We start from the raw sequence: 25,804 nt of genomic DNA, 5'->3' as shown, positions 1-25,804 counted from the left end.
CCTGCGTGCTGTGCTGCCACTAAGAATGCAAAAATACTATGTAATGATCAGCCTGCCCTCCCTTTGGAGTACTGAAAATTTCTCTCTTTTTCCTGTTTTTATGAATAACATCATTTTTCTTACTGCATTTGTCATTATAGCATCTCTTCATTTTGGTACAATTTTAATGTGTTATAACCACAATTTTTTAGATTTTCCATCGACTATATTTAGGTCCTGCTGCTTCTGGATGGCATGCAGGAAGATACCCTTTTTTCCCATCTGTAAAATGATTCAGAATCATGCAGTGAGATGAGTAACTTCTGGGAAAGTTTCCATGCTCAACAGAAATGTTCTAATGTCATTCAGGACAAGTGGATTCTTGCTGGCTGTAGTCACAGAGGGTGGGTAACCCTGCTCTGTCTTGGTCATCTAGTTTGCTTTCCGATTTTGGCTTCCCTTATTTATTGTCTTAAATTGAAGTCTTCCTATTGCTTTGAGGTCTGAATCTTTGTGCCTGCTAGTTGTATAAGGGACATATTTAATAATACATTATTCTTGAAAAGTCCTTTTCAATCATTTTTATTATTTCTCTTTTAAGTTCTCAACACCCAAAGGTGTTTCTCTAGTGAGAAAAAAAATTGGACTTTTTTTTTTCTATTGTAAGTAAAGGGAACTTGGAGGTTAAATGATGTTACTCAGGAAAACTGGAAATATAAGGCACCAGAAGTACCCAAGGCCTTTAAAATCATCTATCTGTCTTACTTGACACTTCCCTTAAAATTTTATCACATGAACCTGATAAATAAAACATGAGGTTTGCATTTAAGCCATTTACATACCTCCTTGCTCTAAGGAAAACGCAGTCACCCAGATTTCCCTCTTCTTGTTCCAGTGTATATCAGAATCTAGTTGATAGGACTGAGCTGATAAATGAGATTACTGGGCTGATGAGAGCAGAGTAGTAACCCATTGACCCAGTGATTTCTCCAACTGGATTTGACCATGCCCCAGGCTAATGGTTCAATTTGGTGTGCAATGAGGCAGGAGGCTGAAGAGCCTGATGTGCCATCCATTCACTTGTGTTTTGCTCATGGTCTTTGCCCTATGCTGAGATTTTCCACTGTGAACTTTTTTCGCTGCTGGTCTTGGACTTTCAGTTTGAATTTTGAGCTACTTTCATTAATCTTTTCTCCCTAGTTTTTTCTTTTAAGTTTTCTATTTTAACCTTTAATTGAAATGTAATATATTTACGGAAAAATATAGACATATCATAATTGTACAGCTCAGTGAATTTCCACAAACTGAACACCTCCCTGCCACCAGTTTTGATTCTTCATGGAATTAGAATATTGTTGCTACACACCCTTAATTATGAGCCTTATTTTGATTATTTAAAACATGAGGATAAATAATAGTCACCTCATTTGATAGATTTATTCTTAGAGCACAATAATATATCCAAATAGTTTTCATAAAATTACCAACTCAGTAAAATTACTATTACTACTGCTACTTCTACCACTACCATCACCACTGTTACTACATCTACAACTGGTAACATGTTCTTGCTTGGAGGCCTTTATATCATCCACACCCAGCAATATTTGACACTTAGTAGGTTCTCAGTACCTACAGTTCAATCATATCAAAGTGATTTCTGGGCCAGCCTGTGGCTCACTTGGGAGAGTGCAGTGCTGATAACACCAAGGCCCCGGGTTCGGATCCCATATAGGGATGGCCGGTTGGCTCATCGGGTGAGCATGGTGCTGACAACACCAAGTCAAGGGTTAAGATCCCCTTACCGGTCATCTTTAAAAAAAAAAAAAAAAGTGATTTCTGACATTCACTACTTAACCTCATAATCTGGTTTTTTGGGTCACTTTTCCTTTTTTCCATATTGTTTTCTCTTTTTAACGTTTACAACAGAATACATGTCTAGAAACTCTGCAAGAAGCATCTTCATTTCATTTCTTCTGATATTTTTTCCCCACACTGGGTTTATTCACAGTTAAGAGAATTGTGAGTAGACCCAAGGATCACTCACATGCATGTAGAAGTGTGTAAATCAGATTTGGCGAATCTGAGCTCTTAGGGTCAACATACAGTTTCATTGTATTTAGATTGTTCAATAATTATTGATTCCCTATCATAAACAAGACATTGGTGGGGCCAATGGTACAGAGGCTGTTGTAGAAAGACCCAGAACAGCACCACTGAAGATGTTAAAATTACAGTTCTGGGTGGATATTCATGTGTCTTTTAAACATTTAATTTTGATTGTGTTATATTGATAACTAAACTCATTCTGATAATCCATCAATTATACACACATTTTGACTAAAAAGTTGATTGGACGTATGAAATCAACTGGTTGATTAGAACACGATGAAAAGACATCGAAATCAGGACCAGGGCCAATGTAAGACGATTCTCTTCATTAGATTATAGAGTGTCTCTTATTTGCCAGGAACATAGTCACTGGGGCTGTTGGAGGGATCAGGAGGTGTGCACCTTTACAAGAGCTACTTTGAAAAGCAAAGCAAGAGGCTTACAATGAAAGCAAAAGCTTTTTCAAAAATTAATGTCAATTTATGTCAGGCTCATTTTCAGATTTTCTTAATATTTGAGAATGGCCTTTTATTTTTACACATGAAAAATTGGTGATGAACATAATGATCCAAAGAAGAATGATTTCTGAGCTAACAAATTGCTCTATACTCAAGTTTTATTAGCAGTTCTCTATATTAAACATTTAAAAATTTAAAGTATACCTTTGTAGTAGGGAATGCGTACACTCCACCCTCCATGTTGTCGAACTGGAGGTGAAATTTGTTCGTCAGCCCTCAAGAGAAAAGAGCATGCAAGAAATATTTCTAGCTTCATTCTGTTTCTCATTCATTTCTCCCCAAGGAAAGATAAGTGGCTCTCCCATGGATGGATTATCTCTCATGTCGTGTTCCTAGGGAAGTAGCAAAAGTTGGACTGTAGCTTTCCAGCAACATTTTGTTCTCCATATTCTTTTTTTAAGCAATGGTAAAGCTATATATTCATCTTATTTTCATCTGCTGACTATTAGGTTTAGTTCTTAAGTGGTTCCTAAACCAAAGGTACAGGGAGAGAAGTGTAATTAATTATTATAACATCAAACACAAAGTATTGGTATTCCTGCTGACTTATAAAAACAAGCCTTTAAGCTGTCACTAATATTTGATTTTCTTCCATAAGAAAATTGTAAGATACTGTATCCTCGATCAAAATATTGTGATTAAAATTATCCTGACAATATATTTTCAATGGGGAAAAATTGTTATAAAGTTAGTGGTATTCAAACTAATCAGTTTTCATTTAACAATTTTTGTAGGTTTTTAACTAACATTTTTACAAAACATATTATAACATATACTTCTGAATATTTGCACTCACATATTACTATTCAGCTGATTCAAATGTCATTGGCAAAATTTGATGTGTGTGTGTGGGGGGGGCGAGTGGGTGTGGGTTGACACCATAAATACTTTGAGAAGTAACCTTTTTGGTGATTAATTTTGCACATAAAAATATACAATATTCCCATCTCCTATTTCAAATTCTCTTGTGGGGCCACTGACTGCCTATTAAAATTACCTTGGGAGCTTTGAGAAACTATCCATTATTGAGTTTCTCCTCTAGAGGTTCTGATTTAATTATTCTGGAGAAGGATCTGATTGTGAATGGTACATATATTTCATTTGTACCAGGGTTCTAAACACTACTTTGGTGGCAGTACTGGAAAGCTCCTTTGTGGATTACATGTCAGATACATCTAGGAGCAGTACCAGTAATGGGTACTTACAAAAAAGTACAATAAAAGTCTTTAATCCTGGGGATTATAATTCAGTATATTTTGGGTGTGGCTTTTTTGGTGATTCCAAAGTATGGTCAGGTATGAGAACCTTGGCTTAGGTCATCTCACTTTTCTTACTGATTCTATTAGGACCACGGACAGCACCCTTAATTTAAAAATTGCTGAAAATCTAGAATTCTGTATTTGAGTGAGAAGGATCTTTGAGATAATAAAAAAGTATTATATTTTCTAAGCAATAAAAATAATTTATATGAAAATGTTTAAAGTATTTTCCAAAGGTCACGTAAGCAGCGTGACATAAGCATATCTTTCATCATTCTTCTCAATTCTCCATCTACACTGGACTTTCTTCATTTTGTGGGACACAGTGCCCATCTCCAGCCCCCATTCACTTTGTAAACTCCTTCTATTCCACCAAGTTTAAGTGTCATTTCCTCTGAAAATTATCTGACTTCCTGGACTAAGTCAGTTATTGCTGTCATATGCTTTTATAGATACATTTTGCTACTTTAAAAATTTTTTGTCTCAGTATGTAATTATAGACTCAGCAGTGTGATTATATTGGATTGAAGGTCTCCTCTACTAGGCTGTGAACTCCAGAGTCTTTGACTTTTTTTTTCTTATCGTCATGTCCATGGCCCTAGCATGGTACCAGGCAAAGAATAAACACACAATGAATACTTGTTTAATTGACTTTAATTTTTTAGCAACCATATGCAATGGAATTTTATTTGCCCTAATTTAAAATCTAATAAAATTTCTTTGTTATGCCATTTATTTTGACTTCAGTATGCTGTTTATGACCAATAGTAACATGTGCAAGAGGATCTTTTACTATCACACAAAACGTTCTTTATGACAGTAAGCTATTTGCTGTTTTCAATTATGTATGAGTTATAAGGAAAAATGTACTGGAATGTCAGAAAGAAGAGAAATTTTGGTATGTCTATTTAAGAAATTGCAAGATATGTTTTAATTTTTTTCCTGCAGTTAAATATAGGACTGTGTGTGGAGAGATGTAGATAGATAGATGATAGATTGATAGGTAGGTAGGTAGATAGATAGATAGTCTTTTCTTCTTAGTCAACAACAGTAACTGTATGAAGCATAATGAAAGTCAAATATTATTAATATGCTAAGAGAACTGTATTCTTCAAATACTTGCATTTAGTCTCCAGGTGATCTCATCTGGGTCCTTAGCTTTAAATGCTATTTCTGTGATGCTGACTGGCAAATGTGTATCTCTGTTCTGACCTATCCATTGAACTCCAGGCTGCTATGTCACCTTCCTTTCTACTCAACTTCTCCATTTGGATGCCTAACAGGAATCTCTAATTTAACATGTCCAAAACTGACATGTTGATTTCCAGTCACAAATTTCTGATCCTCCCTCTGCCCCTATCTTTTCTCCTTCAGGAAATGCCACTGTAATTCATCGAGCTGCTCAGGGGGAAAAAAAAAAAAAAGTTGTCATTCTAATCCCTTCTTCCTTCCTCAGCCCTCATTTCCATGTCTTACCATTTCCAATTCTCTTGACTCGGACCAAACTAAACTCATTTTTTCACTGGTCTCTCTGTGTCTGCTCTCGACGCCTACATAGCAACCAGCAGGGGTAAATACATAATCAGATCATGTGACTCCTATGCTCTGAATCTCTAAGAGCTTCCCAATTCACCCATCACAAGTGCCATGCCTGAAAAGTGAATGTAATATGGCTTCCTACAAGCTTTTGATCTCATCTTATGCTATTCCCCCCTCCCTCCCTCAGTTTACTCTCCTCCAGCTAACTTTCCAGGGAATGTTCTGAACCCATTGTTGGGTTCAGGATCTTTGGAATTTCTGTTCTTTCTGACTAGAATAGACTTGTCTCAGTTCACCAGGAGAGGTGCTTCACGTCATTCTGATTTCTTCTCACAGGTCACCTCTCCAAAGCAAAGCCTTCCCTCCTGGTAAACGTTTTAAAATAGCATCTCTATTTGTTTCTACTCCTTTACCATGGTTTACTTTATATTCAAAACACTTATAACTATCTAATGTTTTATTATATGACAGATTAAGTTTAACAAGTCCTAGCCAAAGGACTGCCAAAGGAGTGATGGGCCTTCACTATATGCAGTTACCTTTAAGATCTGAGGGGCCTTGGGTGATATGGGCACTTCCAGGGCCTGTCGAAGGGGTTCTCATTGGGGGCATACAGGGCAGTACCAATGGCCACATAGACCATTTATTGGGAAACAATGCAATGTGCAGGCTTGGTACTGGGAATGGTATCAAGACATCAGACAAAAGCAATTTTGTAAGTCTCTGCCCTTAATGCTATGATTAAATTATTATTATATATTTATAAACTTACTCAACTCAGTTTCCTATGGAATCCAGTAATTTTTTGGTGTTATTCTTTGCTTTATTTTTTTTCCCCTTCAAACATTTTGAAATTCTAGACATTTCCCAAATATCCCATTTGAGAACATGCAATATTGCACTTTGAAACTGAGACTTTTTCTATATGGAACCCAAACACCCAAGTAATTTATATCAACTTTTTAAAAAATGTTTCTTGTAGAAAAGTCATTGTTCCTGATTAAGCAGGGAATACAAAACTAAGACAAAGGACAAGTCCTGTATGATTTCACCTATATGAGGTACCTACAGTAGTCATAATCATAGGGACAGAAAGTAGAACGGGGGTTGCCAGGGCCTGGGGGATAAAGAGAATGAGAGCTATAGTTTAATGGGTACAGAGTTTCAGTTTTGCAAGATGATAAGAGTTCTGGAGATGGATGGTCATTGTTGGGTAACAATGTGAACATAGAACCACAGGAATGCACACTTAAAAATAGTTGAAATGGCAAATTTTATGTTGTGTATATTTTACTACAATGAAAGAAATTAAATGAGATTGTCTCTGCCTTAAAGGGTCTCAATCTAGTTAGCATGACATGAAAACAAAGCTTTGGCAGTTTATGGATCAGGCTTAAGGTCCTGGTGAGAGTATAAGGTGGTCACTGGTTAGTGTTGTGTTGATTGGAAGCCACAGCCCTAACTCGAAACTGAAGGTATCCACTAAATCAGGAAATTCAGTTCAGCTAAATACGCCTTTACAAAATGACTCAGCAAAATGTACTTGAAGGTCAGTCTTCTCTGTTCAGCAAGCACGGAATGCTGAGGTTTGCCCAGAAAGTAATGCTCACAGCTTTGGTAGAATGCTGACAAAATTTGAAATCGCCCTCTTGCTGTTTTAGAGGTCCTGGATTTCCTCCTTATGTTTTCTAACCTGTCCTGTAGTTCACAGACTGGTGCTGATTAGGCTTTGGTCTGTCAGTGAAATGTGGAGAGCCTTAGGAAAGAATTCTATCAGGCTTTGATTTCTTTGTTTGTTTTGATATATTTTTAAATTTAGTTGAGGCAGAGAGCTTTGCAAAACTCTTCAGATAAGAGGACTATTGATTATTGTCCTAATCCTGCTAGGGTTATCATGAATACCTAGGAAGGGAGACATAACAGCAGAGGGTTGAGGATGAAATATGTGTGTGGGCATAGGGCTAACATGGGGAGAATTACGAATAGGCAGGTGTTAGGGTTCCACCAGAATTAATGCTCATTCCATAGGGCTTAGGTGGTACCCAGCAATCTTCATTAAAAACAAAAAAAACAAGCAAACACAAAAAACTCAGGTTTTTTTAAAACAGAAATCCTGAAATAAGACCAAAATAAAACCTATCAGCTTAAGCAAAATGTTCAGCAATAGGGTCTATTGGCAACCAAGAAAACAAGGAATGCTCAAGATTTGGGTCCTCATTAAGTTCCACTAGTGTGGATGAAATATATGCTTAAGAGCTGCAATGGCAATGGGGCAAAATGAAAAAAGTCAGTAAGGCAGTAAGTTATTTCATTTAGATCACTAGATAAGGGATCCTAACATAGATTGACATTTTATTAAATAGTGGTTTATTAAATAGTGATCAATTATGTCTATCAACTGTACTAATTCATAGAATTAATAGGTTGTTTCAGCATCATTAAAACAGCATCTTTAATCTCCCTATTTCTTGGCTTGTGTTTAATAAAAAAAATTTTTTTTTTTGATTTCTTGTAAGATCACTGAGGGGCTTTCAAAGGCAGTATACTCATAATGTAGGAAAAAAACAGGCAGGTTTAGTGCTGAATCCAGAGTATGTTTCTTATTTCTGTGCTGCTGTGGTACCACAAATACCACCATGACTACAACTTTTATCACCTCCTAGTTTTTTTAGTAGTATTAGACACATCACATTGTTTTAATATTCAGAACAGAGCTCCTAGGTGGGAATTTTCATGGTCTTTTGCAGATGAGTGAGCTGAATATCAGAGAGGTTAAATGACTTGCCCAAGATCACACAACTAGTAAGGGACAACATAGATCAAAAGTTTCTCCTGACAAACAGCAGACATTTTACCCCATTTTAGCTGGATTTTTTTTAATTTAGTTTTTAAATTGAAACATAATTGATTATACATATTTATGGGGTACAGAGTTGACTATCGGTATTTATGTATACTATGTGATGATCAAATCAATATTATTAGCATATTCATCACAGATCGTAATTATTCTTTGTGTCCCTTGCTCAATTACTCTCTAATCCCATCCCCTTTGCCTTTTTTCACTTCTAGTAACTATAGGTCTATTCGCTCCTTCTGGGAGTTCAGTGTTTTATTGTGGTCTTTCTTTCTTTCTCTTCCTTCATTGTGTATATATATCACATTTTCCTTACCCAGTCACACATTGATGGACATTTAGATTGGTTCCACGTCTTGGCTATTGTAAACAGAATTGCAATGAACATGGGAGTGCAGGTATCCCTTCGACATGATGATTTCCATTCCTTTGGGTATATACCCTAGCTGGATGCTCTTAGAATAACTTATAATCTGCATTTTAATTTCCTCATTTTCCAAGTGAAAATAATACCCCCCTCACAGTGTCGTTGTGAGGATTAACTAAGTCAGTGCCTGATTTGTAGGTTTTTGAGAAATTTCAGTAGTATGGTGTGGCAGATATACAGTACTAGATTTCTCCTAATATTTATTTTCCATTCCTTTTATAGCATAGGAAAGAAAGTTTCACTGGACACATGGTTTCTCAGATTTTGCCTGCCTACTCCCCAACGAGTTGGCACCTTGCAGCTATGTGTGGCCATGTACCAAGGAGATGAAAGCAGAAGCGTGTTGCAGCTGCTAGCAGTCTTCCTTTCACAAGAAATATCTGCTGAGATATCTTTCTTCTGCTCTTCTCTGTCCCTTTCTTCACCCATCTGCTGAGGGATGGTAAAGAAGTGATAAGAAAAGGAGAGCCTGGGCCCCTGAGGACCTCATGGAGAAGAGCTACAGACCAACCTGGTTTCTTACCTCCAGACCTTCACGTGGAAGAGAAGTATACTTTCCTCTTTTTCAATTCTTGAATAATAAATATATAATAAATATTTTAAATTATTTTATATTGTAATATTATTTTCTAAAATATTGTATCAGACATCTTATTATTATGTATTTTATATAATGTATGATATAACATGCTTCATATACACAAGCATCTATGTTTCTATGTACATGAAGAGAGAAAGATAAGTAAGTGATAGATTTGTTTTGAAGGGCACATATATATATATATATAAATAAAGTTTGTGAAGAAATAGAATTAAAAGATATTATGAATCTTTCCATGAACTTTTTGAAAATCCCTTGTGTATATCCTGTTGGTTCTATTTCTCTGGAGAACCCTGACTAATACACCAACACCGGCTATATATATATATAAAGTTTGTGAAGAAATAGAATTAAATATGAATCTTTCCATGAACTTTTTGAAAATCTCTTGTGTATATCCTGTTGGTTCTATTTCTCTGGAGAACCCTGACTAATACACCAACACCGGCTATTTAGGATTTATTCTACTGTTGACTTGATATTTCCTTTTTTCGCCTCTTGTGTTGACACTTTAAGGTTTATGAATACCTTATTTAAGAAAATTCTGTACATGGTCAGTTGTTATTCTTTGAGTACCTATTAAATGACAGGACTTTACCTCATGAAATTCATTCTTCCAAAAATTTTACCAGTATAAGTTGAATATCGTTGCTTCCTTTACATCTGTATGTATTGAAAAAGAAGCTTTAACCATTAACACATTTTAAGTAAAATTTTATTTAACTAAAATAACTGAAATAAATTTTCTAATCTTAAAAATATTTAGCTTTTTAAAATAATTCATTGCTTTACAGAGTTGTATTTATTTTACATAAGTGTTTTGTGTTGTATTTATTTAACGTGTCTTCTCAAATCATTTTGCTCCTCACTAAGCTCTCCTTTTCTAATACTTATTATCATCACTGTGTTATATATTAATATGCTTATGTGTGTATTATGTGTCTTTATACTCTAGAAAGTAAAGTCCATGGGAATAGTGACTGTTCATTTGCTTTCCTGCTGTTTTACCAGCATCAAAAAGAGCATAAAAATATCTGTTGTATAAATAAATTAATAAATGACAAAAGCAGAATTTGAACCTTAAGTTCTCTCTCTAGACACACTGCTTACACAATTACAGTTCTCATTATGCCAAGAAAAAGACAATTTTTGGATTTAGATTCCTTCAGTAACAGGGGGAATATTAGACACAGTAAATGCTAGTCATGGTAACAGCTAAGCCCTAAATAATTGCAAGAGGCTTAACAGTGTAGTTTATTTATTGCTCAATAACTCTTTAATGTGGCTGCTCAGCAACAGACATCTATAAAGTGATTCAGGAAGGGAGAGAGGCTCCTTCCAAGCTGGGCTGCCACCATCTCCTAGGTCTTCAATGTCCTTGACTGGCAGACAGCGGTAGAGAGAAAAGTTTGAATGAGATTTCTAGTCTCAGAGGTGGCAAGTCCCATTTCCTCTCTCAGTCCACTGGCCAGAACCTAGGCAATGGCCATAGGTAACTACAAAGGGGTCTAGAAAATGTATTCTAGGTATACGTTCTGAAAAAAGGGAAACGTGTTTAATGAGAACCCATGTTTGCAACAGAAGATATTAAATTACTAATAGAGATCACACAATCCTGAGATCCTTGTCACAATCCTTGTGACAGGTAATGTCTATTAAACTTATTTTTATATCCAATAGTTTGGGCTACATGTTTATGGTGTAAATAAATAAATCACTAGATTTCAAGTGTAGTCTTGATGGAAGGACAATCTGTATCCATTTTGAACACTCTATAATGCCTAACACAGTTTGTCTACTATTCACTAAATTGAATTGTTCAAATTCAATTAACTAATAACATGAAATTTTCTCTCAACTCACTGTAACCACAAGAAGTGAACAGATTTGACCAATTTCTAAGTGGCTGTGTGGCCATTTTTATTCTGTTCCTACTTGAAGAGACATGTCTGTTAAGTATCCTTTTCTTCAGGACTGATAGTCATGGTTCAAGTGAAACTCGAGTTTAGTTGTACACTATGTGAGAAAACTATTTATGAACAAGAAGAAATGCTAAGCAAGTATCTTAGGTTACCATTAGCAAGAGCCAGAGGAGGAAATGAGAGAGGAACATGTGGATAGTTATCACTAATACTTTTGCTCTGGTTGGTTGATAGATTTGGGGGTATTTCTTGCAGTATTAAGAGTAAATGAAAAAAATGAATGAATAAAAGTGGGCCATTCCACAGGTGAGTGATGGTAGTGCATGCTGAACCAAAGATTATGATTAATTCAATTTTGTTTACCTGAATTATTAAGGGAGAAAGGAAAGAGGCAGTGGTTTCATATGCATAATTCCTAAATAATTGGTTTGTAGTCATAATTCATTTATTAAATGAAAAAACAAAATATTGCTTGCAACGTGTACACAAAGAATTGATTAAATATTTTATTTTTCAAATAATTTTTTTGCAAGTCCACAATCTGTGAAATTTAAACTTTTTGATTAAAGACCTGATGATGCAACTCATTCTTGAACAATGCTATTCGTCTTTTCTTCTGCTCCACTTCATGCTAGGTATTTTTTTTGTTTGTTTATTTGGCAACTGTCTGGTAAGGGGATCCAAACCGTTACTTTGGTGTTATAACATCATGTTCTAACCAACTGAGCTAACTGGCCAGCCCCATACTAGCTTTTAATGCCCCCTAAATGTTAACATATTTTTACTGGGATTGTTTACTAAAAGTGAATAGTATTCATAATCATTCCTGAGCCTAATTATCTCAATTTGTGTGGAATTCACTTCTAAAATATCAGGCTCAATAAATAAATGTGTTGACTATTTATGCCTGTTCATCTTTATCCCAAATTATCAGTATTGTTTCAACATCCCAAAGAATATAGTTTTGTTGAAATGTTGATCAACAGAGCAGTCAAAATATCAAACAAAAGTACCACTAGAAATAAAAGCAAATTTTACCGGTGTGTGTGTGACTTTGCTGTATAAGAGAAGGAAATTTTCCTTGGGTAGCTCTTTATTCACAAGTTTTACATTGCTTTCCAGTGGTAGTAAAGTCTATTTGTAATTCTAGAGATATTATATCTAATGTCAGCAGATGGTATATCCAGTGTAAATGTGCTTCTGGGTTGGCTCCAAAGAGACAGCTACAGTAAGACACTGCCCTTCTCAGGGTACCCTCTATTTCATAAAATCACCTGCCTTCATCTCTTCACAGTGGGACCATTTAGATTTTAGTTTCCTTCCTTTATCTCTCCTTTAATTTTACAACTATATATTGATTTCCTTTTTGCTTTTTTTCTATGTTTTCTTTTCTCCTTTCCTTTCTTTTCTCTTTTCTTGCTGTATTATAGTTTTCCTAGTTTGTCAAATTTTCACCTAATTTATTTCCATTTGGAATAATTTGGTCTCCATCATTTCCAAACCTATATAGAGCATTTGTTTCCAGGGAACTAGTACTGAGAAGATCACACTGGATTTTCTTTCTCAGCTGAGGGTGGGATAGTTAATATTACTTGAGGAAAATTGAGGTTGCCTAATAAATGAGTGTGAGGAAAATAGAAACAGTTTAGTCAGGCTCCCTCACCTCATATCAGGCAGGACACAATTCGGCACATTTTAGCATGTTCAGTGTAGATAAGTTATGTAAGAGTAGTGTAATTGCGCATGTGCACCCATGTACTCCTTGGCCACTATTGTGTGTACTTGAGTATAAAAGACAAGGGCTCTGAACTGCTGGGGGGATGTGCAGGGCAGCAGAGTGCCAGGCTGGCAGAGCTTGCATCTGAAATGCAGGCCGGCAGAGCTCATGTCTGAAATAAAGCATGTCTACTGTGCCTAAGGCTGCCAAAATCTTTTTCTAACTACCTGACTTGTGACCTGCACAGGATGGGGCAGAGGGATCTGTGATTCAGCCCAACAATAAGTCAAGTTATTCTGTAACAAATTAATTAAACTGATGTCAGATGGGGTAGATAATGAGAATTAACTAAGTTTTACAACTGGTTTTAGTGTTGTGTTTTACTACTTGTTTATAAATATCCGCGTTTTGTCCCAACAATAAGTCAAGTTATTCTGTAACAAATTAATTAAACTGATGTCAGATGGGGTAGATAATGAGAATTAACCAAGTTTTACAACTGGTTTTAGTGTTGTGTTTTACTACTTGTTTATAAATATCCGCGTTTTGTGGTTTAGAGCATGCCTGCTTTTGGGTGTTGGTCTTGCCCTTCCTCACTAGCTAGAAGGACCCCGACAGCCATTTAGCATCCTGTTCCTCAGTTGACTCAGCTATAAAATGGCAGATTTAAGCTGGCTCTTTAAGGTCACTTAGTTTTAGAATTCCATAGTTCTTCACAGATATAATTTGTTACTTTATCTCCTTACAGGGCTGTGTATCTGTGTGATTGAAATGTTGATTTCAAACTGTTATATTGATGCTTTGTGTAGCTCTTCCTAAGGAAAACACCCAACTGAAAGTCTCAATAAATCAGTGGTGCTCTGTGGTTATAGATTTTTGGCTGTGTATCTTCATGCTTTATCACAGTATAGTAATAATCTACTATTTTATAAAACCGAGAGCAAAAAGCTGAATGTCACTGTAATTTTTTTGGAAATGGCAACAAAAGGTATAGAAATGTGTCCAGCAGCTCAGTAAAAGAATAGATGGGTGTGTGTGTGCACAATTATCATGGAGAGGGCGCTTCACAGGATCTCTGTGGAGAGAAAATAGCCAAGCATAACCATTATAACTTAGCCAGATGACATGAAATACACATAGACTTTTATCGCCGCAGGAGTCATTTGAAGGCTGGAAGCTGTCAGGTTTAATGGGTTTAAGTGACTAGGTGAGAGCAAACTCCCTGAACCAGTTGAAATGGCTTCACAAACAGTCACATTTCTCTTTGATACTTCATGTTTGATAGGCAGACAAGATGGTTTCCTCTGAGAAAACTAAGAAGCTCCAAAACCCAGATTGAAAGTCATTAGTTTAGAGCACGACATTTAGAGACATAAGCCCAGTGGAGAAATGTAAATTAGAAAACAAATGTGTGAAAGATGGCAATTGAGCATTTCCACCTGAACTGCTTTGGCCCTGAAGACAATCCATTTACTGAAATAGAATGAGATCAGTGAGTGACAAGGAAAGAGAGCTGAGGTCTGCCATAAACAAACAAACAAACAAACAAAAAACAAAAAAACTCCAAGAGATTAAAGGAATGAATAATAAACTAGGAAAGGAAACAGATTTTTTACACCAACATGAATTAGATTACACAATAGATTGTTTATAATAAAAGCAATTTCTTTTGCATACGTATTGCAGCATACAGCAGTTGGAATTTATTTCTTTTATAAACTTTCAGTTTCTCTTCCTGCTCCCTAAAGTATTGATTTAAAAAACCGTTAGCCATGACTAAGAAAAAGTCCCGTTTTGGTTCAATCTGAAATTATTTTTGTAATAAACATAATTAGATCATAATATATAAAAAACAGCTCCATGAATTGTTAGAAAATGAACATTCTCATATAAATACTACCCAAATAAAGAAATGGAACATTACTAGTATTGTAGAAGTACTCCCCAGGGACCTTGCAGGCATATCGTTCCCATCCTCTTATCCAAGGGTATCTGCTGAATTTTAACAGATTATATTTGCCTATTTTTAACTCAACATTATGTTTGATTCATGCATATTGCTACATGTAGTGGTTTATTTTCATTCTTTCTAGTATTCCATTGTATAAGTAAATCACAATCTATTTATTCATTCTAATGTTGATAAACATTTGGGCTGTTGCAGTTGTAGACTATTATAAATAATGCAGCTGTGACAATTCTTCGACATGTGTCTACTCTGTGGACCTCTTCATGTGGCTTTTTGAGCTTCTTCGCAGTATGGTGGCTGCATGCCAAGAGGGAAGAAGTGGAAGCAGTTAGGTATTCTTAATTCTTAAACTTGGAAATTTTAAAATATTTGCTTCTGCATTTCATTGTTCAAAGCAGTTATAGACACAACCCAGATTCAAAAGGAGAGGAAAGAAAACAATTTTGTGTTTATAGGGAAAGGAAGAAACATTTGGGGCCATCGTATCATGTGAATGTTCTGAAAACTACTTAGCCACTCAGTCACCACCACAGATTTCTCAAAAGGTTTTCAGGCCCAAGTGTCTTAGATATTGACATACACACAATTGTGAAATCATTCGGTTACATTTCCTATTCAGCTGCATACTCAATGAGGGCAGTGGTGATCTTCATTTGTTCAACATTTAGCATACTACCTGACATATAGAAGGCACAAGACATTTCCTTGGTGTTACAACAGTGTGTCCTAACCAATCGAACTAACAAGCCAGCCCCTCAATTCTGTCTTAAACTCTTTGTAAATCTCTTTCTCTAGGCTTCTCCTACTCATGACTTGTGTTTCTTCCTAAATGTTATTTCTTAGAAAGGCTTTTCTAGACCCAACAATTTAAATTAGGTGCCCCTGTCTTCCTGTCTTAGATATTGACACACACACAATTGTGAAATCATTCGGTTACATTTCCTATTCAGCTGCATACTCAATGAGGGCAGGGGTGATCTTCATTTGTTCAACATTTAGCATACTACCTGACATATAGAAGGCACAAGACATTTCTTTTTAATGAAAAGATGCTCATCTCATTACCTCAGCAAGGTGACCAAGGTCAGCATCCACAGTCATAAGTCATGTTGATTGCATGTGCCTTGGAATAATGTGATGAGAAGGCACTTTACCTCTGTGGTCTTCCTTCCCTGTCTACTCATGAAAAACATCAGACAAATTGCAATAGATGGATATTTTGGAAAATATCTGACCAGAACTCCTCAAAACTGTCAAGGTCTTTAAGCAAAGAAAGTGTAGAAACTATCATAGTCAACAGGAGCCAAAAGAGACATGATGACTAAATATAATATGCTATCCTGGACGGAATCCTAGAACAGAAAAAGAACATTAGATTAAAAACAAGGAAACCTGAATAAAGTATGGGCTTTAGTTAATAGCACTGTATCTATATTGGCTCATTAGCTGTGACAAATATATCATACTAATTTAAGATGTTAATACAGGGGAAACTAGCTATAGGTATATGGGAACTCTCCGTATAGTCTTTGTAATTTTTCCATAAGTTTAAAATTATTCTACAATGAAAAGTTTATTTTAAAAAGTACTTGTCTTGATTCAGTTTCCTTGATGTAAATATTTACTGAGCACATGACTGTACCCTAGAGATATAGAAAGGTAATAAGATATTTGAGCTGCAATGGAGTTTAAGGATCTTATGTCCATTTTTTTTTCATTTTATTTGTGGAAAATCTAAGATAAAAGGACATTAAATGACTTTCTTGAAGATAATACAATTAATATTTAAAACTGGACCCTAGATATCTTTACTCTCTGTCCAGTGTTCTTCCTGACACAGCTTGCTGCCTCCTAGGATGAACTATAATTCCATGAACGAATAGTGTGGTTTGGTTGGGTCAGTTCATAAAACCTTGTAAATGCAATGACTGTCTAGTGACTTCTGTTTTTAACAAGATCTTCAGTATTGATTTCAAGCAGTGCCACCAAAACCCAAAGTTGCTACAATCTATCTCACCTCTCCTCTCTCTTGAACTTATTCTGTGAAGGGCTAGTTACATCGCCTAAGTAATGGGAAACCTGAGCGAACCGGCTTAAAGCCACAAGTCATATTTATCTCACCGGCTTAAAGCCACAAGTCATATTTATCTCACATGGCAACCTAGATGCAGGATACTTTGTGGTTCCAGGGTTGGTTAATTGAGTGGAACAAGGAGAACTTTTCTAGAAGCCCAACCACCTGACTCTCAATAGCATGAGAAATGAGCACCTCTTCCCTTTCTGTCTTATGGACATTTGTACTCTAAGAAAATGATAATGGTAAAAAATCACTATCCTTGTCATGTTTTCATGTACTGTGTGCCTATTATATGAGCTAAGCTCTACCTGTAGTATCTCATTTGATCCCACAACAGTCTTACAAGAGACATATTCTCATTGCCATCGTAGGGGTGAAGACACTGAGGCCTGGAGATGTAAGATGACTTCCTCAGGGTTTCAAAAACAATGAATAACAGAGGGGAGCTGGAATTCAGGTCCTCTTTCTATTACAAGAAAACAGAGGAATATGTTCTTTTTCTTACTGGTCTCATTTTGCCGGGTATTAGAACATTCTTTGTATTGCAGGTGCCCTTCTTCCTCTCTCTTCAGGCACCCCCCCAGCCTGCAGGCGCACCCCAGGCTGCCCAGCGGTCTCCTCTGCAGTACTCAAAAAGGAGTTAACATCTTTAAGGAAAATTATCCCTTCTTCTACTCTTTTCTCTCACTCTAATCTCATTCTAACTCATTTCTCCTGTTGCCATCAGTACCTTCCTAGGTGACAGGTTTGCTAATGTCTGGTAGAATTACGTACTGATAGATAATTATGGCTTAATTTTTGTCATTCTTTCTAGAAAAATGTATATGCTGAGAGTGAGTTCCAAGAATCATAATCGTTTATCCCAAGCTAATGAAGTTCTAATAATCAGAATATCAGGGTTAAAGAAAATTTTGGAAACTTGAGGTCTTTCAGCTGTGACCTTCAAATAGCATCGCATAAGCAATATACTGTACACAAGGCTGAAGAACATTTGATGCCAACTTTCATTGCTTTTCCCTAATCTTTTCCTTGGAGCAAAGTGAAATTGTCAGGAAGTGTGGTGAACACTACCACCCCTACTTACAGCCTTCTTTGCATTATTTTTCTCATTCTAGGAACTGGAAATTTCAAGACATATATTCCTGGTGCCTTATATCAGAAACAAATGGACTTGATCTCATGTATGTGACCTCCATAAAATCAGGGACTTTATCTCATGCTCACTATTATGTGAACCAAGGCTTAGAGCAGTGCCTGGCAGAGTAGGCTACCGGGAAATACTTATTGAATTAATTAATGAAATCGGCATATATAAAAGCAATTATTCCTAAAGATAATCATGGAAACTAACGTTTATTGAGCTAACTACATGCCAGAGAGTCTTACAAGCACTTTGCACACATTAATTTAATACTTAAAACAACTATTCTTACACCCATTGTACAGAAGAGAAAATAGAGGCACCATGATGTTAAGTAGTTTACTTAATCAAGCAGCTAATCAGTTTTGGATTTGGGATGTGAAACCAGTCAAACTAGGTTCAGAGGATATTACTTAACTGCTAAAAAAAATTGTTCAGAAATCAAATCTTCCAGAAATGTTGCCTCAGCGATCACCCTTATGGCAGGCAGGGTAAGGCATTTCGTTTGGGATCACATTATATCATAAACTTTGTGTATTCCACACTGTATTAAAACAATTTCTTTGTGTTTGTCTTTGCCACCCTTAATAGAAATGAGTACACTTAAGAAACAAGTTGTATATAAAAAAAAATTGAAGCAAAATGTGTAAGTAAAAACCAATTTGGGCTAAAGTCAGAATAAGTGGGTATTTTATATCTAGAAAATTACTTTGTTCATCATATAAACGATCAATTGTGATTAGAAGAATAAGCAAAAATAAACACTTCCAGACTCTAAAGTCTAATGATTCTCCTATGATGTTAATTTCTGTGATTTAAATTTGCGGAGCAATAGCATCTGATTTTCTTTGTACATGCAGTTTTATTTTATTTTTTATTGAAACAGTTGATTGTACATATCTGTGGATAGAGTTGAATATCAATATTTGTGTGCTATATGTGATGCTCAAATCAGGGTACATCCAATTTTAGTTTGTATGATGGTATATAAGTCAACTCAAATATCATTTGCCACAGATATTATCAAATTAGCTCTCTATTCTGGCATTAAGTGCTTATGCCCCCTCATATTTATTTGGTAAGTATGAACACTTTTGTCTTTGGGAAATATGTACTCTGAGTTAGCATTACGGAAATGCAGAGAGTGACCCTGCCATGGCATTTTCGGTCAGGTTAGATGACCTGAAGGGTCCCAGATGGCTGCAGGATCTTGTAGCATGCAGGTCTGTTGCTAGGAGACTGTATTGATCTTTTCAGGCCCTTTGCAGATGACCCCATCTACTTTTCAGTGATTGATTGCCGTCATTTACTGCAGTAGGTAGTTAGAAGACTTGCCTTGTCTTTAATATTTATAAAGTTAAAAAATTAATCATTTACATGTAAATTGCCTTATGGAATTTTGTTTTTGCACCTGTGGTGCCTGTCATTAGGAATGCTTGCTTGTTTAGTGTGTCTGATTTTGGATATGGTCAAATGGAGGACATTATGATTATCAAAACCAATTGTTTATATTAACCAAAGTCAATTTGTTCCTTACCAATTTGTTTTGTGTCTACCTTGCTCACTTTTTTGTCCTGGGCACAAGGCTCCAACTAGAATAGCCTTTCCCAAGACGATTCTACTTTAAACATTAAAGCATTCCACTTATAGAAAATAATAGAAGACTTTATCACACCACAGTGCTTTGATGTCTGGCTCCTAAAGGTCAAGTTGGACAGTGCAGTCAATAACTCCATGGCTAGTTCAGTGAGAAGGCTGACTTTTTCCTCCCACCCTCATGATCCAGGTGGAGGAGTTTACTAAATTAGAATGTTGCATTAGTGAGCCAGATGGAAGCCTTTATACAAGGTCAGGTTTTCTGATTACATCTCCAAATGATTAAATGCCTGATATTAATATAGTTCTGTGTTATATTTTAGGGTAGATTAAAAGAACCAGATGGAGACAGACTTAAAGGAGAAAGCTTTTTATTAGATCAGTGAAGACTCCATTTAAACTGATACCTCAGCCATATTATACCCAACCCACCTTGACTGGGGGAGGGCCTTCAAGATCTCAGCATTCTAAAGACCTTGACTTCTTTGAGGTTTCTGGGAGAAATGGGGATGTGATGGGAGCTTTATAAAAATAATGGTAATAGATATTAGATGCTTATTTTGTGCTAGACATTAATCTGAGCAACAGATTGATAGAGATGATAGATGGATATAGAGATGTTGTATTGCTAGGACTAGGGCTCACAGACCCCTCAAGCCTATTATACATACTGGGTTACAAACCCTTCACATGCTGATCCACAAGCTAGGTAATAGGAAAAGATCCTGGGAGCCGTGGGCAAAAAATTAATAGGCTTTATTCAAAGCTAGGAGCAGTCACCCTAGTAGCCTCCCAGAGCATCCCAAGAAGCACCGTGTATCAGAATTGCTAGTCCTTTATACTTAGGTCCATAACCCAGGACCCCTGGGTGCCCATATACAATTACATTAGACAGTAACCAAGGAACACCTGGGTGCACGTGCATATTTACAGCAAATACTCGGCAAGATTCTGAACATCTGAGGGGCCCTGACTATTTTCCTATATTTTCCCTACAGATGTATAGCTATTAGTTTACTTATCCATCATAACAACTCTATTAGGTAGGTACTATTATTTTAAATTAGGTGAGGAAATAGAGGCACAGATGTTTCAAATGATTTGCCAAGGTCTGTGCAGCTAGGAAAGGTGGGTGGAGCCAGGATTCATGCCCAGGCAGTTTGAAGACAGAGCCAGGACTCCTAATCCCGCTATCAGGCTATGCCCTGCTAGGATGTTGACTCACATCTGTCTGGACCTGATCCTAGAGCACGTAATTTTTTTAGCAAAGCTCCTGTGTAATCATGAGAGAACTCTGGAAATTTTCATTACTCCATGATGAATTCTTATCACTCCTCATGCCTGGCTGACAGCAGCCTCCACTAAATATTTTGCTGAACCCAAAACACAGGTCTGAGGACTTAAGCAGGGCAGCAGCACTCCTGCCCAGCAGGCCTCTCTGGGACGAAGCAGAAACAGGTTTCCAAATCTCTACTGCAGAGCAGAATTTTCTTTCCCCCACCAGTGTTTCCACCCTGTGTGATTGATGACTATACTGATGACATTTCCACATTCCCATTAATTCATACATGGTAACTCAGTTACAGTAATGCCCCTTAATCTTCTCCCCTAAAAAATGTTGAGATGATTAACATCTGTAAGGACTAAGGCAGAGGCTGGGAATCTCATTTTTAGAGCTTGTGCCACAAGGAGCACACTCCCAAGGATTCACTTTCAAATTTTGCCAATGTAATTTTACTCTGTAAAGCTGGATCATATGTGCTTATTCAATTATTTTTATTCTTTTTCAGGCTTCTAAAACATTGACTCATTGAAATTCATGGAATCATAAACAATTTTAAGTATTTTAGGATTTATTTATTTCTTTTTATCTTTGCTTACACTGAAGAATAATGTCTGAGACAATTTTGAGTTTGGTCAGTAAATAATTTAAACTGCTTAAAAATATACAGGCATAATGCAATAAAAGGGGCAGTAAGAATCTCAGTGAATGCATTACTAAATTATAACAGTAGTAGCTAGCATGTATTGAAGGCTTATTCTATGCCAGGCACTGTTCTAAGCAATTTACATGTATTATTACATTTCATGTTCACAACCACCCTGTGAGGTAGGTTCTATTACTATTATTATCTCCTTTTAGCAGATGTGGAAACAGAGGCACAGAGAAGTTAAGCAACTTGTACAGGATACTCAGCAACTAATCGACAGAGATAGCTTTTGATTATAGGCAAATAGGCTACATTGCTCATATTCTTAAGCACAGTGTTTATATTTAACTATTAGACAACTAACTCTTTTTTACTAAATAAATCTACCCCAGTAAAATCTTTATTGTAATATGTTTTTGTGAGCCAGGAGTTAATAGTTTATTAACACCAGGGGTCTTCAAATAGTTCATGAAAAGATTCATATTATCTTTTAACTCTATTTTTCCACAAGTTTTTTGAAGTACCCTAGTACAATGCTTTAATTGGAATTTTTCTATTAGTTCATTTTTTGTTAAAAATTATTTTTTCTTCATATTTTTATTTCAGAGAATTAATTTCCATAGCAAAATTTGGGTTAAATCTACACAATACCTATTGTGAGGAATGTTCTTTTTATCTTACACTGTCAGTCTAGCGTCACTACAATACAACCAGATAGTTGTGTATATGTAGGTACATAGTTATAGTTTTGTATATATTTACATATAGTTTCTAGAAAGAGAGTTGTATGGTTATATAGAGAGTTATATGTAGTACGACTGTATATATAGAGTGTGTGTTATATAGAAAAGTATATGTAGGTGGCCATGTACCTGAGGAAAGACTGAAGGTTGCACTCCTCCTCAGGCTCAGAAGCTGAATCTTAACTAGACTAAACAAATTGTGGTAATTACATTCCCTTTGACAACGATTGGTTCACAAGGGGCATTTAGCATAATTACAGCCAATGAGACACCCCTAAGATGACGGTATTAGGAGGTGGGGCCTTTTGGAGTTATTAGATCATGAGGGTTATATTAGTTCATTTTTGTGTTGCTATACTAGAAAACCTGAGACTGAGTAAGTTATAAAGAAAAGCAGTTTATTTGGCTCATGGCTCTGAACAGCTGCATCTGGCATGGGCCTCAAGCTGCTTTCACGTACAGTGGAAAGTGGCAGGCAGCTGAGGTGTGCAAAGAGATAACACAGAGAGAGAGGAAACGAGAGAGAGGGAGAAGGAGGTGCCAGGTTCCTTTTAACAACTAGCTTTGGTGGGGACTAATAGAGTGAGAACTCACTCACGACCCTGCCGTCCCGCCCCCACTGCGGAGGGCATTGATCTATTCATGAGGGATCTGACCCCATGTCCCAATCACCTCCCAATCCTGCCACATTGGGGGTCAGATTTCAACATAAGCTTTGGGGGGACAAACATATCCAAACCATATCAAGAGTGGAATCATCACAAATGGGATTAGTAGCCTTATAAAAGAGACCCAAGAGGGATCCCTAGGCCCACCCTATGAGGACGCAGCCAGAAGATGACTGTCTATGAAGAAGCAGGCCCTCACCAGACACAAGTCTGCTGGCACCTTGATCTTATACTTTCCAGCCTCACAGAACTGTGAGAAATACATTTCCATTGTTTGTAAACCACCCTGTATATAGCATTTTGTCATAGCAGCCCAAACTGATGAAGACAACCCAGTAGAGAGGAACATTATGTTGGGGGCTTATGAACAATATATAATATTTATAAATTGTATATATAATTATATATATTTATAGTTTATTATATTATTGTAGATACATGTAATTATATATACACACATATAGAGCACATATAAATATATATATGAATATATATAATATATGTATGTGCACACACACATAGGGCTTCTAACCAACATGTGAATATGTGAGTGTGAGTGTGTGCATTGTGCCCAGTACTGTGTGGGATATCATGAGGAATACAAGAAAACTATGAGATGGCCATCACTCCCGAGTGATTTGTAGTCTACATGGTGAGAAAAAATAATACATAAATTCAGAGAGGGATCAGTTTAAGTAGAAGTCTAAGGCAAGGCTTCTAACGATAAAAAAAAATTGATTTGGGTGTTTAAGAATGAAAAAAATTTGAGTTGGACGAAGGCGAGAACTAAAGGAGGAATTTCCAGCTTGGGAACAGCATAATTCAGGACAATTGATGGCATGTATAGGAAACCAGCCAGGGGATACCATAAGTCAGGAAATAAATAGAAGTGAGAGAAATGGCTCGAGTCTATAGTATGGAGCCAGGAATGGAGGGTTTCAGAAATGATGACAAAATTTCTTGCACAGCCAGAAATACTGGGCAGCTTCATAAAAATGAAATTAAAGGTTCTGAGTTTTTTGGGAATGGCAAGCACTGGCAGAGCATTGACAATGATAGGAATTACCGGTTACACATACCCTAGGGAATAAGCTGCAGCAAAAATCGTTTTTGCTTTCCCACAAACACATGTCATCACTCGATATTGGAACAATCATTTCCAAGGGAAAAAAAAAAGACAATGGAAAAGAATAATTACACATTTGGCAACATAATAGTTGTCTTTACTTCTTTCTCTGCCCTGGGATTGATTTCCAAATAGAGTTGGCAAATGTAAATTACAAACATATTGGAGCATTTCATAAACATCCCACACATTTCCAAGTCAGCTCAGCTGAATGCCAAGCAAAAAGCCTGGCAGATGAAATGTGAAATCACCTGTTAGGACAGCTGATAGAGAACCCAGAACTGCTTTTCTCCCAGACCTGATGCTCTTACATTGTGGATATTTACCCTGAAATTAAAGAAAGTCAGGCCACATCCGAATGTTTGATCTGGCTCACGTTAGGCAGATGGGGTCTGGCTTGCACACTCTGAGTTCCACAGAAGAGAAGATGTGTAATAAAGGAGAAAATGGTTTAGTACAATTGAAGATGAGCCCAATCCAGGTCCTGTTGGCTCAAGGAAGGGCAGACATATCACTAGTTCTTACTGATTGTGTTCAGGGATCAGAAGCATTAACTGGAAAGACAAAGGCATCTATCAATGCAGTGGAGTAACAGATACAACTAATTTAGCTTTACCATCAGCAACAAACGGCTTTATTTGTTTTGCTCCAGTCTCTTGGCTTAGAAATGGACTTAATTTAAAGTAAATAGCAATAAAACTGAGAATTCATATTTTTTTTGGATTATCTGACCTATGGCTACAAATACATAGCAAGCATTTAAAGTATTACTTAAGGCATAGATGAGAAATTAAGGGAAATGACATTGCTATTTTTCCAAAGGAAGTTCTGTGTTATGAAGAGACTTTTAAACATCTTGAAATTCAACACAGAATTCTTCCTTTAATCAGTAATTTGATGAAAGATCCAACATCACTCATTGTAGGAATAGGGGAGAAAAATAGAAAACATTATCTTCATGTGATATGGGGTTTGTGAGTATGTGAGGGGGATATGGTTGGACCTGAGTGTGTATTTTCTCTAAACACTGAGGTTCTCATGAATTTATGATTCATTTTACCCGTTCTTGAACTGCAGTAATGGGCCCATACTGTTTTTTTCCCCCCAAAAGCAAAGACTTATTTCTCACTCATTTATCGTCAACAAATAATTATTGAGCCATAAGCACTGTATGGTTTAGAAGGTGTTGCACAACTTGTCATATTTTAGGAGTCTCCGTTGAGTGATTTCCGTTCGGTGGAATTCTGCAGAAGTCACCCTGTGGGCAGACATGACACCAGATGTTTCAGCCCCTGGGACCCTGTCTAGACTTTCTCCCTGGCCTCTGCCCTGATGCAGACAGCCACACTGAACTTGTGATATTTGGTGCAATATTTTTTACAATCTTAGATTTATTATTAACAGACTCACTAGCAATGTTATCAGTGATAGAATTTTTGGTAGAGGAGATGTTAGGGTAGCTAGAAAGAAAAACATGGCTGAAATATACAAGACAGGGAGGGGAAGAAAAGGGATTGGGTAAACAAGAGGCAAAAGTGATAGTGATATAATGAGAAACACATAGATTACCTAATACTGAAACCATGAGAGAGCCAAAGAAAGAGAGAAGGGGTGGGGGGGAG

Source organism: Galeopterus variegatus, unplaced genomic scaffold (assembly GCF_000696425.1).
Source record: "Galeopterus variegatus unplaced genomic scaffold, G_variegatus-3.0.2 Scaffold61, whole genome shotgun sequence".
NCBI classification, from domain to species: Eukaryota; Metazoa; Chordata; class Mammalia; order Dermoptera; family Cynocephalidae; genus Galeopterus; species Galeopterus variegatus.
This window is presented reverse-complemented; position numbering follows the sequence as displayed.